At 45.7% G+C, this 18,187-nt stretch overlaps 1 pseudogene; it reads right to left on the bottom strand.

Moving 5' to 3' along the window:
• Positions 1-13,746: 13,746 nt before the first annotated feature.
• On the bottom strand, positions 13,747-13,984 carry LOC139276570 (U2 spliceosomal RNA; annotated as a pseudogene).
• Positions 13,985-18,187: the final 4,203 nt, after the last annotated feature.

The raw sequence follows: 18,187 nt of genomic DNA, 5'->3' as shown, positions 1-18,187 counted from the left end.
CTCCCGGGTGCACTTCCTCCACTTAGGGCAGTCTTGGACCAGGGATTCCCAGGTGTCGGTGGGAATGTTGCACTTTATTAAGGAGGCTTTGAGGGTGTCTTTGAAATGTTTCCTCTGCCCACCTCGGGGCTCACTTGCCGTGTAGGAGTTCCGAGTAGAGCACTTGCTTTGGGAGTCTTGTGTCGGGCATGCAGACGATGTGGCTCACCCAATGGAGCTGGTCGAGTGTGGTCAGTGCTTCGATGCTGGGGATGTTGACCTGAGCGAGAACACTGACATTGGTGCGTCTGTCCTCCCAGGGTATTTGCAGGGTCTTGAGGAGTTCAGCCCAGCTTTGAGCACCATTCATCACAAGTGCAATGGTCCTAATACCACTGTGATGTGATGACGCAATCAGGTATCGAATGCATTTCAATCCCATGGAACTCAAATGCATCAAACTGCTTCCCATTAATTTCCATTCTGTAAAATCCTAATGCGCTTCCCTTCATTGAGTTCCAATTAAAATCATTCCCCATTCAATTGCCTTACATTGAATTCACGATCCAAGTCTAACACTTCAGTACACAGTCATGATCCAAGCAGAATACAATCTGGTTTTAATGTTTAGCTGCACCAACAAGGGTCGGTTGGTGCCAAATTCCAACAAGAGACAGCTGCAGAGTTTTGAAATCCGATTACTGTTGTCTCCAATGTACGTTTTTATGAAGTGTTGTGTGCTCAGACTGAATGAGTTGCTGAATGAACAGGCTTATTGGACAAATACTTGGCCACAGTTATCTGCAATCCTTGGGTCCAAGTCTTGGATCAACTTCTTGGCAAAGGAGCTGCACATCGATGCAGCTGCTACGTTAACGCTTTGTAACATCCATCCTGCACAGACAGCAACTGGACTTTCCTATCCAATCTGAATTCAGCCACTTTCTGCTGATCACACAGTCTATCAGAAAATGGATCAAGCATTGTCGAGGAGATTGACCTCCCCCGATGGCTCAATAAGTAATTACACTCTGTGACGTGATACTCAGACATGCACACCAGAGAGGTATTACGTTTGGTAACTCCCTTTCCTTTAACCACTGTCTGTCCCACCTGTGACAGAGACTGTAATTCTTGTATTGGACTGTTCAGTCACCAAAGAACTCACTTTTAGAGTGGAAGCAAGTCTTCCCCGATTTCGAGGGACTGCCCATGATTAAGATTGGTGCATAGTCTGTGCCAAGTTAAAGTGTCGATGGGAGTTGCTACAATTAGCCGTTCCTGGCCAACACAAAGCAACATTTGGGCTTCCAGCATGTATAGTCAGCCTTCAGAATCACAAGAAAGTTCACAGGGAACCTCACCGAGAGACTTCATGCCTACTCCTTCCCTCAGAGGATTACATTGGAGTCAGTGCACCAGATAAAATGCACTATCAAACATAGTTAAGGGTACAGCACAGTACCAGAGGACTGTATAATGGGACAACAGGTTTCTGTACAGATTTTCCACACCTCCCCTCGCCCAAGTGTCAATTGAAACCCTGCAATGCTCATAGGTTTGTAGAGCTGTTGAGTTGGGAGTGGCTTAGCCAGTCACATGATGTCTACAAGACTCAATAAAACCCCAGCCAATTGGGTTTGGGGATCCACGATGAGGCAGCTGGTTGTGAGCCTGGTGGATGAACTGGTAATGTGTAGTGTGATTTTTAAATCTTTGCTAATAAACCAACTAGTTCTTAATAGCAATGTGTTGCTATGAATTATTAAGCAAAGAATCCATGAAGCAAATATATTACACAGTCCAACTTGAAAGTAGCTGAACCGGGATGAATTTCCGAGCTTGTTACCTCTAGATTCGACTATTCCAATGCTTTCCTGGCTGGCTTCCATAACTTGAGGTCATTCTAAACTCTGTTGCCTGTAACCTAACTTTCACTAAATCCTGTTCACCCATCACCCCTGTGTTCGCTGACCTACATTGGCTCAAATTTAAAATTCTCATCCTTGTTTTCAGATCCCTCCATGGCCTCCCCCCCACCCCCCAACTACCCCCGGCCCCATAATCTCTATAGCCTCCTCCAGCCTTACAACCCTCTGCGATATCTGCGCTCCTCTAATTCCGGCCGCTTCTACATCCAAGATTTCCATTGCTCCTCCACTGGCGGCCATACCTTTGGCTATCTAGGCCCTAAACACTTGAAAGCCCTCCCAGAACCTCTCCTCCTCGCTCTCCTCCGTTAAGGTGCTCCTTAAAACTCTTTGACCAAGCTTTTGGTCACCAGTCCCAATATCTTCTTATTTGGCTGGGTATCAACTTTTCTTTGATAATTGCAGCTGTGAAGCACTGTTGGATGTTTCTACTACGTTAAATGTGCTCTAAAAATGCAAGATGTTGTTGTATGAACTGTATATGTGCTCCACATGAACTCGCTGAACTTCAGCTTCCAGCGATTTCCCCCAGTATTCATTTGGCCTCGTAGGGCTTACATCGGGCCCGTCCTCCTCGTATATCAACCTGGCTGCAGGCTTCCTGAACATACGCGCCAAGTGACCGCTGACTTTGCAGTTTCTGCAGGTATATTGCTGATACAAAAGGTTCATTACCAGTCGATCGTCTCTGACTGTCTTTGTAACTGTCTTAAAGCGCACCATTAACAGGTGTTAATGGCCCCATTACTGGCCGCATTGTACATTGCGATGGCATGAATTTCCGTTCAGCTAGCCATTGTCTTTGTTGAAATCCCCCTTTGGGTTCGACTGCATGCTGGGGCATGTCCGATTGCCCTTGTCTGCCGAGAGAACTGTGTGCCGCATTAACAATGTTGACTCCCTGGTCGTTTGCTGCATTTGAGCCAAGATTTTTGCCATAAATCATTCTGGTCTCTTCCTCCCCTGAGATAAATGTCTGGGCTATCATAGCCGCCACTTCCAAGGTCAAGTCTTTGGTCTCAATCAGTTTCCTGAAAACCCCAGCGTGCTCGATGCCCTCAATAAAAAAGTCTCGCAGCATCTCTGCTCTGTATGCATCTGGGAACTTACATAGGCTCACCAGTCGCTGGAGATCTGCCACAAAGTCTGGAACGCTTTGCCCTTCTCGCCGCCGATGCGTGTAAAACTGGTGTCTCGCCTTGTGCATGCTGCTCGCCGGTTTAAGGTGTTCCCCGATCAACTTACTGAGCTCTTCGAACATCTTGTCCACTGGCTTCTCTGGCGCTAGAAGGTCCTTCATCAGGGGGTACATTCTGGATCCACAAACTGTCAGATGAACCCTGCATTTGTCGGCCGAATCCTGTCCCAGCCATTCCTTAGTGACAAAACTTTGCTATAGTCTCTCAATCAAGTCGTCCCAATCATCACCAACACAGTACCTCTCTTCTGTGCTGCTAGTGGCCATGCTCGCGTGGTTTAAATCCCAGTTTCTCGTCGCCAATAATATGTCCTTACTATACAGTATAAATGCACACAAGGCCCATACTTGAGAAAAGATCACTCTGTGACCAGTTACCTTTATTACCAAGACCTCAAGAGGCAGACGGTGGGTGGAGCTTCCCCTTTTATACCGGAAAGTCCAAGTTAGGAGTGTCTCCCACAAGTTCGCCCCCTGTGGTCAGTGTTCTCAAGGTATACAGCCTAGGTCAGCTGATACATGGGTTATAATAACAGTTGAATACATGACAGAACAAGCAGTTTGTTGGAACATAACAGATTTCTGGCTTTCTCAAAAACAGTCTCTTGTGATTTCCCCCAAACCCAGTCATCTCCCTTGCGTAGCAACACATGTAGAGGTTCTAGCAAGGTGCCTAAATGGGTAGGAAATTACTGAAATAATTGAGAAGTCCCAGGAACGACTGCAGCTCTGTCACATTCTGTGGTCTCAGCGCATTCTTGATGGCCTCCGGCTTGACGTCGGTTGGTCTGATACCATCTTCCGCAATTCTTGTCCCTAAGAACTTAACCTCTGGCACCAGAAAAACACGCTTTGAGCGTTTCAACCTGAGTCCCAGACGATCTAGCCAACTTAGAACCTCTTCCAGGTTCTGCAAGTGTTCGATGGTGTCCCGACCTATGATCAATATGACGTCCTGGAAAACCATGGTGCACGGAATCGACTTTAGCAGACTCCCATGTTCCTTTGCAAAATAGCCGCAGCCGATCGAATCACAAACGGGCATCTATTGTAGATGAACAGACCTTTGTGCGTGTTGATGCAGGTGAGGCCTTTCGAAGATTCCACCAACCCCTGCGTCATGTAGGCCGAGGTCAGGTCCAACTTGGTGAACATCTTCCCTCCTGCCAGCATCGCAAATAGGTCGGCTGCCTTGGGTAGCGGGTACTGGTCCTGCAGCAAAAAACGGTTAATCATTACTTTATAGTCCCCACAAATTCTGACCGTGCCATCGCCCTTGAGAACTGGAACAATCGGACTGGCCCACTCGTTGAACTCAACCAGCGCGATGGTGCCCTCTCGTTGCAGCTTGTCTTGCTCAATCTCCACTTTCTCTCGCATCATGTATGGCAGAACACATGCCTTGTGGTGGATGCACAGTGCATCTGCAGCTTCACCCAGAGAAATTTCCGATGCCTGGCTCAAACGACGGGAACTTGCTCAAAACCTGGGCACATGAGGCATCGCCTCGGACGAAGGCGCTCGGATGTCATCCCAGTTCCAGCGGATTTTTCCCAGCCAGCTTCTGCCGAACAGTGTGGGGCCATCTCCTGGTACAATCCATAGTGGTATTTCGTGCACCGTTCCATCATAGGAGACTTTTACTGCTGCACTGCCAATTACAGGGTTCAGCTCTTTAGTGTAAGTTCTCAGCTTGGTATGAATAGGGTTCAGCTTGGGCCTTTGTGCCTTGTTGCACCACAGCCTCTCGAAGGCCTTTTTGCCATGAGAGACTGACTCGCCCACGTGTTCAGTTCCATGGATACTGGAATTCCGTTCAGTTCAACTTTTAACATGATTAGTGGACATTTCGTGGTGAAGATGTGTACCCCGTACACTTCTGCCTTCTCGGTTCTAGTCTTTAGTTCAGTTAGATCCGCTATGGATTTTTCCTCTGCAGCATGGTGGTTTGCAGGGTTTGCAGCTCGTCTGCACATTTGCTGGAGGTGTCCCATTGTTCCACAGCCTTTGCACGCATAGTGTTTGAAGCGCATTGATGAGTTCGATGATTACATCCACAGCTCCAACAAGGTGTTAATTGCCTCACATTCACACTTGATGGTGGACTCTGAGTCATCTGAGGTCATGCAGCTGTAGGCGTGTATGTTCTGCTATATGCATTCCTGCCTGAAAATGACTTTACTTTGTGTAAAGTACTTGCCGATGCATCTTTATGCTGTGGAATTTGTTTGGTGTTATCACTGGTGGACATAAATGCCTGGGCTATCGTTATGGCTTTGCTCAGGTTCAGTGTTTCAACAGTCAATAGTTTGCGAAGGCTAACCTCATGGCCAATGCCAAGCACAAAAAAGTCTCTTAGCATTTGCTCCAGGAATCTACCGAATTTGCAATGTCCTGCAAGGCGCCTTAGTTCGGCGACATAGCTCGCCACTTCCTAGACTTCAGACCGTTGATATGTATAAAATCGATACCTTGCCATCAGAACACTCTCCTTCGGATTTAGGTGCTCCCGGACCAGCGTACACAGTTCTTCATACGATTTGGTTGTTCGTTCCACCGGAGCAAGAAGATTCTTCATGAGGCCATAGGTTGTTGCCCCGCAGACAGTGAGGAGGATCGCCCTTCGTTTAGCAGCGTTCTCATTCCCTTCCAGCTCATTGGCCATGAAGTATTGCTTGAGTCACTCCATGAAGGCTTCCCAATCGTCACCTTCTGCGAATTTCTCCAGGATACCAACAGTTCTCTGCATTTTCGCGTGATGGTTTGTTATCTATTACTCGTTGCCAGTTGTTATATCTCAAATAAAGCAACGTGACTGAGTACTGTAGACTTGAGTAAGTGTGTCCTTAGTCTCTTTATTCTGACTCCAGAGTGCTGTCACAGCATGGGAGGCCTGCAGTGCTCCCAAGGGATGCTGGGATCCCTTGGGACTCCAACAGATGCACCCTCTGGTGGCGGTAGAATGCTGGTCACAAGGTGTTGCATACATAACATCGAGCATGTTACGCCTCTCCGTATGGAGTTGGGGCAGTGATCTCTCATGTACTACGTAGTGGGGAAGAGAGACCAATTGCTTTTGCTTCATGCACTCTCAGTGCCAGTGAGCGTAATTATGTACAAATTGAAAGAGAAGCTTTGGCATTAATTTTTGGGGTCATGAAGTTACACAAATACTTGTATGGTCGTAAGTTTACTATTGTTATGGACCATAAGCCCCTGATAGCAATCCTCCATCCAAAGTCCCCAGTTCCAACATTAGCTGCAGCCCGAATGCAGAGATGGGCTTTGATTTTGTCAGCATATACATATATTGAATACAGGCAATCAGCTGATCACAGTAACGCTGATGCTATGTCTAGATTGCCTTCCTCATCACAAGTTACACCCGATAGGGAATAAGTGTTCTTTTTTTCATACATTGATGAACTGCCAGTCACAGCTGAAGAGATTGGTAGAGCAAATCAGTTATGTCAAAGGTGTATGATTACATTACAAATGGCTGGCCAAACCAGACAAGAGACAAAGTTATTCATCCATTCTTCATTCATAGTAATGAATTATCAGTCGATAAAGATTGTATCATGTGGGATGCAAGAGTAGTTATACCAAATAAATTCAGGTCTAAATTATTAGGAGATTTTCATAACCAGCACCTAGGAATGTGCTTGACCAAGGGTTTTGCATGCAGTTACTTATGGTGGCCAGGTCTAGATAAAGATATAGAATACATCATCAGTCAGTGTACGACATGTTAATCGGTAAGCAAGAAACCACCATCAGCACCAGGGTGTGGCCATATTGATTTTGCTGAGGTAGAAGGACAATAATTGTTCATTGTGATTGATAGCCATTCGAAGTGGGTCGAGGTGCTTCCAATTCAGAAAATAACAACACATAAAACATTGTCATGATTGATCACAGGGCAGTGTAGGGTCCTTATTTTAATATTATAATTTGTTTTTTCAATACTTCAGGCACACATCGTGGATGCCTATGGGGTGCATTGAACCTCTGAAAATGGACATGGTGGTGAGCCAATTTCCAGGCCTATATAACTGCGACCTTTTTTTCTAACATTCAATTTACAAGAAATTGTTGTAATGTGTGAATGAAATTATTCAGGTACAAATATGCATATTTCAATCAAAAGAAATTAACAAGTACAAAAGCCCTTAACGCCTGGCCTGTACATTAATGTGGGCAACAACTATTACAACACAAGATAAGGCAAATGTGTGAACAATTGAGCAGTAGTGCTAATGAACTGTCAGCCGTGGCTTACTGGGTAGCTCTCTCCCAGCATCGAAGCATTGACCACATTCAGTCAGCTCCGATGGGTGGGCCATGTAGTCCGCATGCCTGATACAAGGCTCCCGAAACAGGTAATCTACTCCGAGCTCCGTCGCGGCAAGCGAGCCGCAGGAGGGCAGAGAAAACGCTTCAAGGACACCTTCAAAGCCTCACTGAAAAAAAGTCAGCAGGTCGTGGGTTCAAGTCCCAGTTCAGAGACTTGAGCACAAAATCTAGGCCGATGCAGTAATGAGGGAGTGCTGCACTGCTGGAGGGGCTGTATTTCAGATGAAATGTTAACCATAGGCCCTGTCGTTTACATCAGGTAGATGTAAAAGATCCTATGGCACTATTTGAAGAAGAGCAGGGGAGTTCTCCCCAGTTTCTTGGACAATATGTATCCCTTGACTAACATCACTAAAATAGATTATCTGGTTATCAATTTGTTTTTGGGGCCTTGCTCCGTGCAAATCAGCTGTCAAATTTCCTACATGAAAGAAAGACTTGGATTTATTTAACACTTTTCACGACCACCAGATGTCTCAAAGCATTTTATAGTCAATTAAGTACTTTTGGAGTGTAGTCACTGAAGTAATGTAGGAAACGCGGCAGTTAATTTGCGCATAAGCAAGCTCCCACAAACAGCAATGTGATAATGATCAGATAATCTGTTTCTTTGTTATGTTGATTGAGGGATAAATATTGACCAGGACACCGTAGTGCTCCGTAGCGCCTGTGAAAGCTGGCGTTCTGAGATGTAGCAGCCACAGTGAGGCAAGTAATACCAACCTCAGGTTAAGTTGTTATTGCGATTTATGTTGTGAGCTATGGATTGGGAATGTTTTTGATTCTTTTTAAGGTCTCCCCTCCCCGCCAGGTCTCTGTTATAGCACTCTAAGGCCAGCTGTTTAGCTCAGGATTTTCCTTTGCTCAGCCGGCCTAACGCCCTAAGAGGTGTGCCCCTCCCTTAGTCCTTCACACTTCGGGCCCAGCTGCTGAATTTTGTGGCGGCAGACGCAAACTATTTGTCCCTTCAGCCCGCAACTTATCAGATTCAGCCTCAAAGAGAGGTTGAATCCTGGTGAGGATTTTCCCTATAAAGCGTTGGAAGGTGTTTGCACCTGACAGAATTAAGTGCTTTGAGAGGCATGACAGCACCTCAAATATTACCACTCCCGTCTGGTTCTCCTGGTTCCCCAACAGAGTAATCATCGTGTGCATCAGGTTCTGAGACAATCTTTGAGTATGGTGATGCACTCTAATGTTGTACAGGCCCCTGACACACACCAACTGAACAACCATAGAGCAAACAACTTCGCAATCTACTCGCCAGAATGTCAGTGAGCTGCAGCTGTGAAGCCAGTGGAGACTTTAACAGCTCTGCAAAGAATGAAGCCATGGTGACTGCCTGACAGTCTTTGTCATCAACTTTGTCAGCATCTTGACAACTTCATTTCTAAAGCTGAAGCTCATGCTAACCAGGAGATTGGTGGCAGCTTTCTGGCTCTTAGCTTGTGGTCCTGTTAACATCGATATTCACATTGCAGCCAAAGAGATAACTTGCTCGGCAAGTGCTTGGCTGATTTAATCACGGTTGTCCTTGATAATCATCGCCATGCTCTCCAATATCACAGCACCGTGTGGAACTGTCCGCATGGTGCGATGGCAGATAATCATAGCAGCTCGTTAATATTATTTCTGGGTGCTGACGCTCCAGTGTCAGGAGGGTCTTTGATAGTTTCTGCTGACAACTTTCATCTTCCTCGGCAATCATCTGCACGAGGACAACTGAGAATGTTTCCACATTGAGGGAAAGTCTACAATATGAAGCAAGGTTTTAACCAAATAGTTTTTGAGTATAGATTCGCTTTGTTCACTCTCAGTTTGAAATCAGATCTCTGCTCAGATGACAGTGTTCTCTGAATTCTTTCACTCTGATGATGAACACTGTTCCTTTACACAGTGTTTACAATTTGTTCTTTGTGATCTTGCAAGATTTGATGAACGCACTTGCTTGAAGCTCTCACCTCTTTGCTCTCTCACACACAAATGCACAGTTTCAGCCACGTTGCTGTATTTTGTCACCCCTGTGGTTTCTGGGTTGTCATGGTGATCATCGTGAGGCCAGGTTACGTTGTGATCTGGCCCTGGGTCATGTGCCCATATATGTCCTGCCAGCTGTGTGTGCCAGTTTAAGGTGGGTGGAAGGCACAGACCTGAGATACAGACCATACGGTCAAAGCATCGTTTGCAACCCTTGGATTGAGCAGCTGTTTGTTCCTCATACACGTGACAAAAGATGTAGAAATGGGAGTATAGGACAAACATTTCTAGCAGAATTGCCCCAAATTGGAATGTTCATATGAAATCAAATTTATATACAATATAAATAAAAGATCTGAAGTCATGAGACGATTCCAGGGTTGGAATGGGAAAGCATAATTCCCAGCCCAGGTAATACGGGAGAACCGGTCAGATGGTATTAGTATTTGACTACAAAGGATGAGTAAACACAGTTGTATGTTTGTACGTTCATCACCATGTAAACAAATGATCCCACTGTCTTTATCTTGAGCATTGCCGATTTTAATCACTCCACCATTGGTGGCCGTTCCTTCAGCTGCCGAGGCCCCAAGCTCTGGAATCCTCGCCCTAAACCTCTCTGCTTCTCTATCTCTCTGTCCTCCTTGAAGACGCTTCTTAAAACCTACCTCTTTGACCAAGCTTTTGGTCATCGGCCCTTATGTGGCTCGATATCAAATTATGTTTTGAAACACCTTAGGACGTGTGACTGTGTTACAGGCGCTATATAAATGAAAGTTGTTGTTGTTGTGCCTTGACAGGAAGTAAACTATAATGGGATTGAAGCTGCTTCATGATGTCATGAAGTTGTTGTGACATCAGACACTTGTTCCACTTCTCCCCTTTAAAATCCTTGTTCTCTACTGCCTACCACTCTGGTTTCTCACCCACATATCCTCCCTGATTTCCTCCTTCAGCCTCTGCACTCAGTGACTCCTCATCCTTGGTCATTTCAATCTCCATTTCAACTTTCCTTGCCCCCTCTCCTCTGCTTTTACTGCCCTCCTTTAAACTCTCCTACCCATCTTTGCGGCTACCAGCTCAACTTTGCTGGCTTCATACTTCCATGGTCTCGATCACTGACAAGGCCACCTCTGGCCAATTCCTTGTATCACCCACAACCTCTTTCCAACCCCATTTACTTCTGCATCCATCCCTACAAAAAACTCTCCTTCGTAGGAACAGAAGGACATTTAGCCCCGAAGGTTTGCTCTGCCACTAACCGAGATCACGGCTGATTTGCACCTCAACCCCATTTACCCGCTTTCGCTCTATATCCTTTGATACCCTTACCTGTTAAAATTCTATCCATCTCAGTCTTGAAAGCTCCAGTGGTCCGAGAATCCACAGTCCTTTTGGGGGAGAGCGTTTCAGATTTCCACTATCCTTTGTGTGAAAAAGTGTTTCCCCATTTCATCCCTGAGTGTACTGGCTCTAATTTTAATATTATATCCTGTTGAATGCCTTTGATGGCTTGTCCCCAGTAAAATCCTCACTCTCATCCACCCTGGTTTTTTCACCATCATCAGCACTCCAATTCTTCAATTCCACTGAAACTTTATAAAACGATGAACTTGTGTCAGGCGGTGGCTGGAATGTCCCTGCTAATAACAGAGCTTCCGATTCGCAGCGAGTTACAGCTCTTGTGAGGGATGCTGGCTGCTGCTGTTGCTGTGGGTTGATAGCTGGGTGCAGCTGGAGAGACAGTGTGGCTTCAGCTAATTTATGATGCGCTCATGAAGTGTGCTGAAGGGAGTAAGAGCTACCAAGTTGTAAATTACACTGAGCAAACCCGCTTAACCACCGCCGGGCAGCAGTGACCGGGGAGGGCTGTGACAACAAGATACAAGAGGCCCCGCTGGCAGCCAGTTCCTGCAAAAGGAACAATCTCAAAATACATATTTGGCATTGTGTTCATGTTCAAGGTGACCAGGGACCAGCTGTTTTCACACAAGGCTCAACGGTCTATCAACTGTCTTGATTGTCATGGAATGTTCTAGATGTAGCCTGATCCACCGCCAGCTGCACCCCTTCAATTAGTGGAAGATGCTGAAAATCCCTATTGGATGGAAGACAGGAAATAGTTATTGTGGGAACATTGTAACCCAAACTACCCTTATTTATCAAATATAATACCTCAAAATACCCATGTCCACATGTCTAACACTCTCTAATACACCCCATATCATTCTTAATAGCAATCTCTGATATACCCCACACCCTCCCTTTAACACTCTCTGATATACCCCCCACCCTCTCCATATTACACTCTTTTATACCCCCCATACCCTTCAGTATAATACTCTCATATACATTCCATACCCTCCCTGTAACACTCTCCGCTATAACCCACACCCTTTCCATGTTACACTCATTAATACATCCTGTACCTTCCCTGCGACACTCTGATACATGCAATACCTTCATTGTAACACTCTTTAATATACCCCATACCTTCAGTGTAACACACTCTAATATACCCGACACATTCACTATAAAACTCTATTTGATCCTGAGGTCTATATTTCTTTCTTGTAATGTGGCTATAATCAAGATTAAAATGGAGAGGGAGGTTTAGGATATTCTATTCCTTGGAGTTAATTCACCTTTCACCGTGTGTGGGGCTGTTCCTGATTTGACATTTCACGTGTGTCCACAATCTAATCCACGCCGTAAGTTGCACAGGCCTCCGTGTGCTTCGGCCCCACTTATAAGAACATAAGAAATAGGAGCAGGAGTAGGCCATTTGGCCCCTTGAGCCTGCTCTGCCATTCAATAAGATTATAGCCGATCTGATCTTGGACTTCCACTTCCCTGCCCGCTCCCCATAACCTTTGACTCCCTTATCCTCCAAAAATTTGTCTATCTCCTCCTTAAATATATTCAATGACCCAGTCTCCACAGCTCTCTGGTGAGAAGAAATTTCTCCGCATTTCTGTTTTAAATGGACGACCCCTTATTCTGAAATTATGCCCCCTAGTTCGAGATTCCCTCATGAGAGGAACATCCTCTCTGCAGCTATCCTGTCAAGCCCCCTCATAATCTTATACATTTCAATAAGATCACTTATTCATTGAGAAAATGCTGGATTCCATCATTTCGGAAGTAGTAGCAGGACATTTAGAAAATCATAATGCAGTGAAGCAGAGTCAGCATGATATTATGAAAGGGAAATGTTTAACAAATTTGCTGGAGTTCTTTGAGGACTGTAATGAGCAGGTTGGATAAAGGGGAACCAGTAGATGTCGTGGATTTGAATTTCCAGAAAGCATTCGATAAGGTACCACATAAAAGGTTACTGCACAAGATAAGAGCTCACGGGGTTGGGGGTAATATTAGCGCGGATAGAGGATTGGCTAATTAACAGAAAGCAGAGAGTCGGGATAAATGGATCATTTTCATGTTGGCAAACTGTAACTAGTGGAGTGCCACAGGGATCAGTAATGGGGCCTTAACTATTTACAATTTATATTAATGATTTGGATGAAAGGACCAAGTGTAATGCAGCCAAATTTGCTGATGATACAAAGGTAGGTGGGAAAGCAAGTTGTGAGGAGGATACAAAAAATTTGGCAGATGGCGTATAATGTGAGAAAATGTGAGGTTGTCACTTTGATAGAATAAACAAAAAAGCAAATTATTATTTAAATGGGGATTACAAAATGCGGTGGTACAGAGAGATCTGGGGGTCTTTGTACATGAAACACAAAAGGTTAGCCTTTCTTCAGAAGACAGTCCCTTCATCTCAGGAATCAACCACGTGAACCTTCTCTAAACTGCCTCCAATGCAAGTATATCCTTCTTTAACTACAGAGACCAAAACTGTACGCAGTACTCCAGTTGTAGCAGGACTTCCCTCCTTTCATACACCATCCCCCTTGCAATAAAGGCTAACATTCCATTTGCCTTCCTAAATACTTGCTGTTCCTGCTGTCCCACATCCAAGGAGGATTGAAAGATTGTGGTCAGAGCTTCTGCTATCTCCACACTCGCATCCCTCAGCAACCTCAAATGCATTACATCGGGACTGGGTGACTTGTTAACTTGAAGTGAAGCCAACTTATTTAGCACCTCCTTTCTATTTTGAACTTATCCAATATCTCTACTCCCTCTCCTCTCCTGCAACATGAACTTCATTTTTTTACATTTATTTTTTTTTTATTCGTAGCCAATCTTTCCAATTCTTTGTCAAATCACAAATGCCAGAGGTCACCTTGCACACATCAAGGATCACTCTGCGCCAATGCTCTTAGCCAAAAGGCCGAGAGCCACTGCACCATTCCTGGAAGTACTGCAATACCAGGTTCGTGCCATGGAGGTGGATGGGTCAGCAACCCCACACACCTCCGTGGAGGTGGATGGGTCAATCCACCGCACCCACCTCTTATTTCCAAAAAGCATAGGAGAACCACCTTCCTGATCCAGGGAGAACCACTTTGGGGTCATGGTTACTCCCCTGTCAGGTCAGTTACGCATGATCTTAGCCAAAAGGCCGAGAAGCGACATGAACTTCATTTAAAAAAAAAAATTAAACTTTAAAACATAAAATCATTCTCTTAATTTATCAGAACAGGTGCAAAGTAATCACTCAATACCTCAGTCCTGCCCTCTGCCTCCACACAAGCTTTTCCTTTTCTGTCCCTAATCGGCCCCACCTTTATGATGGTTGAAAAGGGATTGGGGTATTGTAGCCTCCAGGGGGCCGATTTTCACCGGATACTTTAGATGGTAAAGAGCCGGCCAAGATGGGGTCTTAAGCTGAAGCATCGGTTTGGCCCATGTTTACCACAAGATGCAATCTTGGTAAAGGAGTTGAAGACAGTGCTAGGAACGGCCGTCCAGAGGCTTGTTAAACAGCCGATTGCCACTTAAAGTGCCTATTAGCGCTCATTAAAGAGACAACACAGCATTCTGGTAGTTAGTGCTTCAACTGCAACCAGCTGTTTGGGAGTAAAAACATTTTTTATGTCAATTTCAAGCGCTACTTAAAGAGTTACTCACCATTGCTGGAGCTATGAAGAGGATCTCTGAAACACGAGTGACTTTCTGGGACATTTTGTCAAGACTTCATCAACACTTGAGCAACATTTATTCCAGAAATTCTCTGAGGACTTTAATAACAGGAGCAGTGTTCTCCTCTAATTCTGCCATCCTGAGCATCCCTGATTATAATCGCTCAACCATTGGTGGCTGTGCCTTCTGTTGCCTCGGCCCCAAGCTCTGGAACTCCCTGCCTAAACCTCTCCGCCTCTCTACCTCTCTTTCCTCCTTTAAGACGCTCCTTAAAACCAACCTCTTTGACCAAGCTTTTGGTCACCTGCGCTAATTTCTACTTATGCGGCTCGGTATCAAATTCTTTATCGCATAATACTCCTGTGAAGCGCTTGGGACATTTCATTATGTTAAAGGTGCTATATAAATACAAGTTGCGGTTGTTATTGATGAGTTCTGTAATGGGGATGTTTTATTTGAATTCACTGGCAAGTCTGGTATTTATTGCCTATCCCTAGTTTCCCTGAAAAGGTGGTGAGTGGCTGAGCTAAACCACTTCAGAGGGCAGTTATGAGACAACCACATTGGTGTGGGACTGGAGTCACATAGGCCAGACCGGGTAAGTGTGACAGGTTGCCTCAGTGAACCTGTTGTGTTATTACAAGAATACAACAGCTTCCTGGTCACTTTTTACAGGTACCAGCTTTGTTTTAAAAACTGACTTCAAATCCTCAAACTGCTGTGATGGGATTTGAACCCACGTTCTCAGGATTATTAGTCCAGACCTAAGGATTACTAGTCCAGTAAAATAACCACTATACAACTGTTCCCTAATGGTAGAGTAGCATAGTGGTTATGTTGGTGGATGGCTAATCCAGAGAACTGGGGCGTTGTTTTGAGGAAAGGTGCTAAGTGGGGAAAGGTGAGAATAAAACAAGCCTCTTTGAAAATCTGGTTTTAGCATGCAATTTTGGGGCTAATTGATGATTACCATGATTTAAAGGTCCCTGGAGGCACTCGAACAGACACCTGTATGTTTAGCATTCAGAAGCAATTAGAAGCAATTTTCGTGGAGCACGCACCCAATTCCACTGAAGGCCTGGAGTGAGCTGGCAAACACACAATGGAATGTTTCAGGATAGCTCAGGGACCGAGCAAGAGGACGCACAAGTTCTCGAACAGGGCACTGGAGGTCCTGCTGGAGAAGGGCCAGAGGATCAGGGACATCCTGTTCCCACAGCGGGGAAGGAGCCCACCTCGCCCTCCTGTCCCTCTCTCCTGCAGCAGCTGGTGCTGCTCTGCCTGTCCTCATCTCCTCCTCCCATTCCTCCTCCTGACCAAGGGGGACCCACAACAAGGTACCAGTGATCAACACTCGATTTTTCCTGTTGTCTCCCATCACGTGTCCAATAAGGTAGAGTAGCATAGCACTCACTGGGAGCTAAATTACCCTGCACCCCATTTGGGACGCACAATTTGAATTAAGTGAAGACTTAGAGCCTGGCGTGATGGCCTGCTAAATCTTGCTGAATTGGGCACTTAGAAAAATAAAAAGTTGCGGCGCTGTATTGGAGGCGGGAATGGCCTCTGTGGGGCGCTGCGGGGCATGAGCGGGTCGCAACGCTCAGCACCCCACTGAAGATGTCATCATGACACGCACGTGTTGCGTCGTGCTGACGCGTCACAACGTCCCTCCCCATCTTTTAAAGGGGAGGGCCACTGCGAACTCTGCAGCCACTTTTGTGGCGGCCACTGGGCCATCAGGCAGGGTTTCAAGAGAGGCTGCTGGGCTGCATGTTGCCGAGCCCTGACGCACCAGCGGCCACCATTGTCGGGCTGACTGCAAAGTTGGCCAACAAAAAAAAAATTTTGGTCGCTTGCATGGCCCTCTCCATTAGGGCAGCCAAGATGCCCCAGCCACGACATTCATGCTCCATGGGGTGCAAAGGGGTCAGCGCGGGGCGATAAGGGGTCGGCGCGCACAGCGATGACGTCATCACCATGCGCGCCCCTGCCCAGGGTGAAAACTACTGGGTACGCGCAAACCCGTTTTCGCCCACAGAATTCCGGGGGCAATTCCGGGAGTGCTCTGGCCGCCGCACCCAGGCGATAAAAGAATTAGCGCTCCGTTACGGCCACCCGCTAAAGGGGTATAAAAGGGGCAATTTCGGCCCCAGTTAAAACTGTCTTTAGGTGATGTCCTTCGAGAAGTTCTGGGAAGGATGCTGATAGAGTCTTGGTGAAGTTTTCACAAAGTGTCCCAGAATGTCTCAAAAGTACTCTTCAAACACAAATTAGTCAGTGTATTTCCAAAAGCAAGTGAACAGTGAAAGCTTAGCATAGCTTCAAGTCGTGCTCCAAATACTCAACAATGACTTTTTTACTCCTGTTCAGCTGTTGGGAGAGATCGTTACTTGAAGTGGTAGCCAGCAAAATGGTGGTCAGCCTCCTTAATGAGTGATAGCAGGAAACTTAAAAGTCAATCAGACCCTTAACGATCTTCGGAGCAGCTATTCTTAGTGCTGGCTTCAACTCCTTTACTAAGATGGTGCCTTTCTCTAAAGGTGGGCTAAACCGGCATTGCAGCTCAAGAACCCACCTTGGCCCCATCTTAGGCACTTTAGTGCATAAAGTAAAAAGGGAGTTTTATTAAAAAGTTGGGTTGTAACGGAGAGTACGTTATAACTGAGAAGCAAATAATTAGGGTAGGTTATTTATCATAACTTCTTTGCTCTTGTACTTTGAGTCCCTATTTATAAAACCTAAAATTTTGTTGGCCTTTTTATTGCTTTACCTACCTGGAATTGCACTTCCATGAGAGTGCAGTTTTGAACATCCCATTATAAAAAGAACTTTAAAGCAATAGAGAGCATGCAGTATCAATTGACACTATCAGAAGGCCAAGCAGTCCATCTTAATTTATCCATCCACTGCGATCTTAATAGCTCCCCATTGTAGCGTCAGCAGTGGCTCAGTGGGTAGCACTCTCACCTCTGAGTCAAAAGGTTCTGGGTTCAAATCCTATTCCAGGGACTAAAACACAAAAAAGAAATCTAGGCTGATGCTCCAATTGCAGTGTGGATGTGCTGTCTTTCAGATGAGATGTTAAACTGTGGTCCTGTCTGCTCTCTCAAGTGGATGCAAACGATCCCATGGCACTATTTTGGAGAAGAGCAGGGGAGTTATCCCTGGGGCCAATATTTATCCCTCAATCAACATAAACTATGATTTGGTCATTATCACATTGCTGTTTGTGGGAGCTTGCTGTGCGCAAATTGGCTGCTGCATTTCCCACATTATAACATCGACTCGGGTCTCCTACATGGCAAGCGAGCCCGAGGTGGGCAGAGGATACTTTTCAAGGACGCCCTCAAAGCCTCCATGATAAAGTGCAACATCCCCACTGATACCTAGGAGTCCCTGGCCAAAGACTACCCTAAGTGGAGGAAGAGCATCCAGGAGGGCACTAAGCACCTCGAGTTTCATCGCCGAGAGCATGCAGAAAGCAAGCGCAGGCAGCGGAAGGAACGTGCGGCAAATCAGACTCCCCACCCACCCTTTCCCTCAACGACTATCTGTCCCACCTGTCACAGAGATTGTAATTCCCATATTGGACTGGTCAGTCACCTGAGAACTCACTTTTAGAGCGGGAGCAAGTCTTCCTCGATTTCAAGGAATGACAACAGTGACTACACTCCAAAAGTACTTAATTGGC

The sequence above is a fragment of the Pristiophorus japonicus genome, chromosome 11 (genome assembly GCF_044704955.1).
Source record: "Pristiophorus japonicus isolate sPriJap1 chromosome 11, sPriJap1.hap1, whole genome shotgun sequence".
NCBI lineage: Eukaryota > Metazoa > Chordata > Chondrichthyes > Pristiophoridae > Pristiophorus > Pristiophorus japonicus.
This window is presented reverse-complemented; position numbering and strand designations above follow the sequence as displayed.